Source organism: Apis dorsata, unplaced genomic scaffold (assembly GCF_000469605.1).
Source record: "Apis dorsata unplaced genomic scaffold, Apis dorsata 1.3 scaffold_284, whole genome shotgun sequence".
Taxonomy (NCBI): domain Eukaryota; kingdom Metazoa; phylum Arthropoda; class Insecta; order Hymenoptera; family Apidae; genus Apis; species Apis dorsata.
This window is the reverse complement of record NW_006263559.1, coordinates 35,401-44,046: the sequence shown is the minus strand read 5'-3', so window position 1 is coordinate 44,046 and position 8,646 is coordinate 35,401.

Sequence of the window (8,646 nt, the reverse complement as noted above, 5' to 3'; positions counted from 1 at the left end):
TATATATATATATTGCTATATAGTCATTATGTTTTTAATAATACTTAACTGACATAATGCATTTTCTATCTGGCATTAAATAATTAAAAATTTGAAAGATCAGTGAATATATCTGACTTTTGATGATTTCGCTTCGATGATTATTCAATATATCAGAAATTTGTATTATTTCGTTTGGAAATTTATATTTTATTTTGCGTGAAATACTACTACTACTTGTGCGAAGCATTAGAGAACATTAGAGAACATTCAATTAATTATTTTTATTAAAATCAAAATCTGAACTTTGAATATTGTACAAATGTGTGCCTAAACTAATGCTATTGTTCGAAAAATCACTTATTACTGTAAGACATTATAATCGTTTATAGTAACGAATAGTGATATTTTAACTCTTTGCAGCTAACTATAATGATTCTAACTGTATTTTGATATAAACTTATCGTCACTGAATTCTATCTATTCTATATTGTATTTCTATTTTAATTGAGCTGCAAGACTGTCGTGAGCTTTGATTTTTTTTCCCATCCTTGCTTTTCGTGAAAATGCACATTGAGAGAGACTAATCATTGCGTTGCATACGGTTTCGAAAAATGGGCCTTCGTATCACAGCACATGGGAATCTTTATGCTCGCGGCATCGCAATTCGTGCAAATATGAGTTGTGTGATAAAATATTGTGTAACTGTTGCTGATATCTCTGTTTAAATTGAAGATCTGGAAAACGTTAAGAAACTATACTCATAAATTACGCTCATAAATTATTGTTAGGCTTTTGATACTCCAACTGTTGAAAATAAAGACCAAGTTATCAGATCGCTAAAGTCTTATCGTTAATTTTATTATACATAAAGTCAATCTTATATTGAAACATATGTAGAAACGAAAGTAGAAATGTGACTATTATTATTGATAAATTTTCTAAAAAAAATTTGTAAAATAAAATTGTGAATTAAATAAATTATTTATTGATTTTTAATTTTTTGTAAAATTTATAAAGCAGCAAATTCAGATTCAATAATTAATTTATATTATTATTAAATTTTTTATATAAAAATCAACTCTATTCAGTTTTTTTTATTCAATGATTTCAAAATATTTTTTTTTTCTTTTTCTTTAAAATGAAAAAAATTTTTTTCTTAATTAAGACGAATAATAAAATTTTAATAATAAAATTTTAAAAATATTTTTTAATCTAAATAACAAAAAATTTTAAAAAATCAAATTTTCTAATTGTTTCACTTAAACATAATATAAATAATCAATATTGTATGTATGCAAAAATTTATAGATTGATTAAATGTATGATATAGCACACATATATATTTTTTAAAATTTTTAGTTAATCATTTAAGAATTTAAAGATTAAATACATTTTTAATTATGTCAAAAAATAAAAAAGAAAATAAATTCATAATAAATATTATTAACTTCACTAATTGATCATTAATTGATTTATCAAATTTTAATATATTTTAAAAATAAAGAGTGTTATATATTCAGAGATATCAATGATAGAGATTAAGAAAAAATATTATTGATATGTAAAAACGTCGATTAAGATTTATTTATAAGCAATTTAAGTTTATATTAACACAAAAGAGAGTAAAAAAAAAATAAAATTGTTTATAATGAAATATGAACAATTCGCAATATTTAAAAGGAAAATGATTAATTTGCGACAAAAAGATATTTTTCTGTCTGATCTTTCATAAAATATAGATATATAAATTTTCAAAAAATAAATTTTCCAATTTATGGAAATTGAAAATGATTTTTCTGTAATATAATTTATTTTTACACATATTATATATAATATAATTTTACTTTCTTATGTTTGCACTTGATGTTTTTAGAATTAAATTCAATTTCTTCCATTTACATTCATCTTTTTTTTTAATTTTATTTAAAATATTTAATGTTTATTATTTAATGTTTGTTAAATGTTATAAAATATAATTTTTGATATTTTTTCTATTATATTATATATAATATATATTATTATATATTATATATTTATATTATATTACTTATATTATTTATATTATATTATATTGTATTATATTTATTTATATTATATTATATTAGATGTACATTATATTCTATTAATATTTTTAAAAGTATTCGTTTTTGAAGTAATAGATAAGATTAATATATATTTCAATTATATGTATATTCAAAAAATGTAAGATTAATATTTAGTGTAATATTTTAGTACAATATTACAATAGTACAATATTTTTAAAAATATTAATTTTTTTAAATTTTCAATATTTCAAGTAAAATCTTAATATAATTAAAATAATACAAAATAAAGTTTACATAATAAAATAATAAATAATATTAATAATTAATAATAGTGTTAAGGACTTGTAAAGCGGTCGGATAATTTGATCTATGTTTTCAATAATTCGAATACCGTCAATAGTTTGACAATAATTTATGAGCGGGCATGATTTTCCTAATGTTTTCCAGATCTCTAATTTAAACAAAAATGTCACAGCAACGGCCACTTCACGAGTCATTTGCACGCTATGCGATGGACCACCAGGGAGCGAGCGCGAAGATCCTGACTCCCACGCGCAGCGACCCTGCGAGGACACATCCAAAGTCGTCCTCCAGCGTAATCATTGGTCCCTCCAACCCCTCCTCTATGTGCATTTTTCCCAAAGGACAAGGATTGAAGGAAAAACCAAGGATCGCGACTGTCTTGCGATAGAGTTGATATAGAAATAGAAACGAGAACAGATAGAATTCGACGACGATACAGTATACATTAAAATATAATTAGAATCATCATAGTTAACCAAAAAGTCAGAGTATCACCATTCGTTCACTACGATCTTATAATATAATATATTCAATTTCTTCCATTTCCTTCCTTCTTCCAGTCCTACGATAGTAAGTAGTCCTTTGAACAGTAACATTAGTTTAGATAATCCATTTGTGCAATATTCAAAATCGTTCATTGCTTTTTGATTTTAACAAATAGTATAAATATTAAATGGTATAATAATAATAATGGTATAAATATTAAATATTAAATATCATAAAATAAAATAAAAATATAATCTAAAATATTTAAAAAAATTATTACTGTAATATAATATGTAACATATTTTAATATATAATATTAATATTAATATATAGTATTTAATATAATATGTATTTCAATTATATTATTTTAATATTAAAATATTATTTTAATTTTTATTTATTTTATTTATATTAATTTTGTTATATTAATTATGTTTTTTCTAAACTATTAATTAAAATATTAAATTACTGAAAAAATAATTAATTGAAATAATAAATATTAATAAATGTTAAATATTAATAAAATATTAGTAAATTAAATTAAATATTATATATAAATTAAATTAAATTAAAAAAGTAAAATAAACATAATAATAATCTGAAGTTGTTAAAATATGATTATTTATATATATATAATTAAGAATTAAAACAACTGAAATATTATTTTAATTTTTAATTATTTTATATTAATTAATTATTTTCATTTAAAAATAATAAAAATATTATTAAATTGTTGAAGAAACTAATTATGATATGATTACTTATATTATTATTATTTATTATATAAAAATGAATTGTTAAGTAGATATTTTTATTATTAATCTCATTTTAGATAAAAATTATATCGATGAAAGTTATATCGTATATTTCCATATTTGTATGGAATAAAACTAATTCAATTATTGAAATTAATTCATATTCATTCATTTCCATAATGACTCTGATTAAAAAGAAATTTAATTGATAAATTAATTAAATGTTTAATTTATTATTTTTAAATAACAAAGTTCACAATATTCAAAAAGAAGATTTTATATTAAAAAAATTAATTACATCATAATATAATATAATAACATGAATATAATAATATGATAATATGAATATAATAATATGTATATTTAGTAAAATTTTTATATAATTTCAAGATGTATAAGAAGCAATACTTTATTATAATGAAAAAGTTACTAACAATCCAAAATTTTTTCAAACCAACGAAATCCGAACTTAATAAAAAGTAATAATTAATAATTGTAATTAATTTGTAAGTTTAATAATAATGATCTATAGAAATAATTCAATAGAAGAGACACTATATAAAAGATACATATTAATATTCTAAAATTTTTGTTTTCTTAATTAAATCTATAAACTTCCTAACTAAAGTTCAAGAACATGAATGCAAATCAAAATTTTTTTTGTTTACAGGAAAACCAAATTTTTAATATATTTACTATTATGTTTTTTTTAAACAAAATTATTCGAGCATTATCTAACGTATTTAATCAGTTAATATAATTTCAATTCACAAACTTGCATAAGTTACATATAATTTATTGATTTATTGCATTTTTTTTAATTATCGCAAGATTGTTAAACATTTCTTTGTTTAACAATGAAAAAAGGGAAAAAAAGAAATATTTTTATTTTTTGAGTTTATTTTAAAATGTTATTTAATTTAATTTTATTTTTTTTAAATTACTATTTTTATTAAATAGTGATTTACAGTTAATTACTATCTTTTAATTTATGAAATATTTTAGCTTTGTCAATCATGATTTTTTATTGTTAATAATTTTTTTAAAACTAAGTTTTTAAAAATAATATAAATAAAGCATAAAAAGGTATAAAAATTCAAAGATCATAACAAAATTAAAGAAAAATTTAAAAATTTAATTTTTAATTTTTAAAATATTTCGTAGACTTGAAAAAAATCATTAAAATAAATAATTTTCAACAACGCATACATGTAATACACATATATTGCATTAATAATACAATTTATTGCATTAAGTTTTCAAATTTGATTTTTATTTCTATTAGAAATGAAAAATGTAAACTATTATGTTTTCCTTAACGATCATCATATATACATATATCTTTCTTTATTATATTTTTTTATTAATATTTAATTTAAATAAGTTATAATTTTTTATTTCATTTTTTCTTTTAAAAAAAAAATATAATATTAATAATGAAAGAAAAAATAAAAAATTAAATAGGAGAGAAATTCAAGTGAAAATATCCAAACTTAAAAAATTTTTTTGCACGCGATAATAATTAATGAACGGATAATGAATTAACAAATGATGTAATATTCATAAGTTTTTGCGAATATGCACAGAGAATCCTTATATTCTATTGAGAAATGTTTAAAAATAGAAACAATAAACTAAAATTTGTAAAAATTGGGCTATATGAACTTTTTGCCAATTTCCAATTCTCTTTTTTAGATAATTAGGAGAAAAAATTTAACTAGAAAATATCCGACTTTTGAAATTCGATTTATCAGTAGAAAATAAGATGGAAAGAAAAATTATGTTGCTTTCTTCCTCAAATAATATTCGATTGAAATATATTAATCACGCTAAATGTTATTAAAAATAATATATGAATATTATTTATTTTATATGTGTACGTGTATATATATATATGAAAATATTTCAAAATGAAAATTAAATTAAATTAATTTATTTCATTATTTTTCTACTTTTCATTAAAATTTAAATTAAATATAATCGCCAATTATGTTTATAGATTAAAGAATACAAATATATAAATATTTGAAGAGAACAAATATTAAAAATTAATGTTCAAAATTGATAAAATAGATTCGAATTAATTTTTTTTTAAGGTTTTATTTATATTAAATTTTATATTAATTATTTATATTACATTTTATATTAAATAAAATTTTAGTAAAAAATAAATTCGATGTTTAATTCGAATATTATAAATTTCAATATAAAATAATAAATGAATTACATATTCTGGATTTGAACTAAGATTACATATCAGTTTCAAATTTTTTATTGCGTAATTTTCTTGTAATTATTTTATTATTAAATATAATTCACGATATATATATAATGAAATAATTAATATATAAATAATGAATAAATTTTTCCACTATCTCAGATAATTAGCCAGCTTTTCGTTTATCTTTTATTAAGGATCTTTCTTACTTCCTGTTAAAAAATCATGAATTATGGGATGGCTTTAATATTCTCAACAATTTAAGTTTTTCAGCAGTTAAGGTTTTAACAGTAATTTACGAGTAAGTACAATTCTATCACATTGTTCTAAATTCTCAATAACGGTTATTCAAGACACAATAGTGATAATCATTTCATAAATCACATTTTCGTCTCAAATACTTTGCGCAATTACTTAAAAAACAAAAAAAAATTTGCAAAAAATCCTGATTCTCATATTGAGACCTCAAAGATTTATTTTTAGAAATTTCAACGCAATCATTTTCTTTTTCACCTTTTCATAGTTATATTCGTCGGAAATAATTATTGGAAAAAAAACCAAAATTCATTATAATTTTCAGAATTCAATTATAAATTCAATCATAGTTTTCCAGAAAATCAGAATTAGATATCATTTAGAAATCGTAGAAATCAATCAAATAATTGTTATTAAGTTAAAAACAATTAATTCACAGAATTCAATCAATCATTAATTAGCTACAAAAATAGATAGAGTTAATCGTCATCAAATTCAAAGTTCATAATATAAATATAATTTTACATCCTTATATTCAATTAAAGATTTCTTTTTATGGAATCTAAAGTCATACTTTATTAAATTTTAACAATAATTATATTATTTAATAATTATTTTCTATAATCAAAATAAGAAAATAAAAATAATAATCTTTTTTATTCAAGAATATTTAAATAAACAATAATAAATAATAAAGTCTTGGCAGAGAGTAGTATAATAAAAGGAATAAATAAAAATTCAATATTCTATTATATAGTTATTCTGTTATGAAAATTAGATTTTTAATTCATTTCGTTAACGTAAGCTAAATTACTATATTTTTTTTTATTTTTAGTCATGATATAATGAAATGTATATAGAATTATAAATATAATTTTCTACAATATTACTGTTACTTATTATTAAAATTATAATATAAATACAAATCTATAAATACTTGATATATTCATAAGAAATGAAACAAAAAGATATTTTACATTTTTGCTTTTTCATGCAAATTTATCTTCTATAATTAGTTCGATAATAATTATATTTATATTGATTTTATAAAAAATATTTGTGAAAATAATAGATGAATTTGTATCAAAGAAAGCATAAAATTTTAGAATAAATTTATTTTATTTATTTTTATTAAATTAAATATTATATTTTTATATTATTTCATGGAAATAAAAATTAAAAAATATTATATTTATTTCTTTCGCATAATAACTATATATATTTAAAACTATAACTATATATAAATGCAATGTAAATAATGTAAATTAATATTGTATATCAAATTCCAAATTAAATATTAATTAAGGGTAATGATATAATTTTGGATATCTAATAATTTAGGAACAATAATAAAACTGATTTTAACAATATATTATTAGGATTTTTGTATTATATAAATAATTAGTATTGAGATAATTGAAATTCATTATATATTGAAGTAAATTCGATAAATTTGTACGAAACGTGCTTGATATTAAGAATATAAAATTTTCTAATATTTAATTATATTTTTAATATTAATTATTTTATTAAATCATTAAATCATTGATGCAAAATATTGATATATGATCATACGATATCATACACATACAAAATTTATTTATTTATTGCATAAATTTCTACTATTTCACCAATGGCAAAGTTTATATGATTGTTTAACATAACGTCAGTATGAAGAGACACTAAAAATTCTTCGTATATTTATGAAGAAATATACAAATACTTGTTTGAACTTCTTCGATTGCAGGAATAACAACAAAAAAAATAAAAAAAAACAAGCATAAAAACTATTGACCGAGTTTTTCATTTGTATACAGGGGAATTAAAAACATTTTTTTATAGCTTTAATATTTACATGGATTTTTAATGAAGCAATTAGAAAAATGCAAAAGATTATTTCCATATGTGCAATTATATTGGAAAAACAGCTATTATTATCCTTCAAAGATTTTTGCTCTTAATTAAAGGTTAGTCTTTTTTTTTATTCGATCATGCAATTATATCTCGTTAATCAAAATTTTTTCTTTCTATATATTTTATATTTTTTTCCTTTTTTGTTTCTAATGTTGAGTATACATATTTATAAATAGAATATAAAACATTGACATTTTATAAATTATCAAAAAAATTTTATTATGTTTATATAATATGATAAAAAAAAAGTTGAAGAAATATAAAAGAAAATACCTTATTCAAAATAATTTTTCTCAATACTCATGCTTTCAATAAAAAATAACAATTAATAAAAAAATATAAATAATAATATAAATAATAATTTAATGATTATTATTTTTGAATATAAAATAAAACTCTTTGTTCTTATTCTTTTCAAATATTTTTACGAAATATTAATATTGCAGATAATTATATAATAGAATTAACAACATTCTTGTATGATGAATTAATTGAAATCTTTTTATTTCTACTATTCTTTAACTATTCTTCTTTATATATATATATTTAATATTTTAATAATATAATTTCTTATTCATTAATAAAAGAAAAATTTTATATTTTATATTCTCGAAAGAAATTTATAATATTATATAGACTTTAATACATATTAATACTACACTATTAATACATATTAATGCATTTAAAA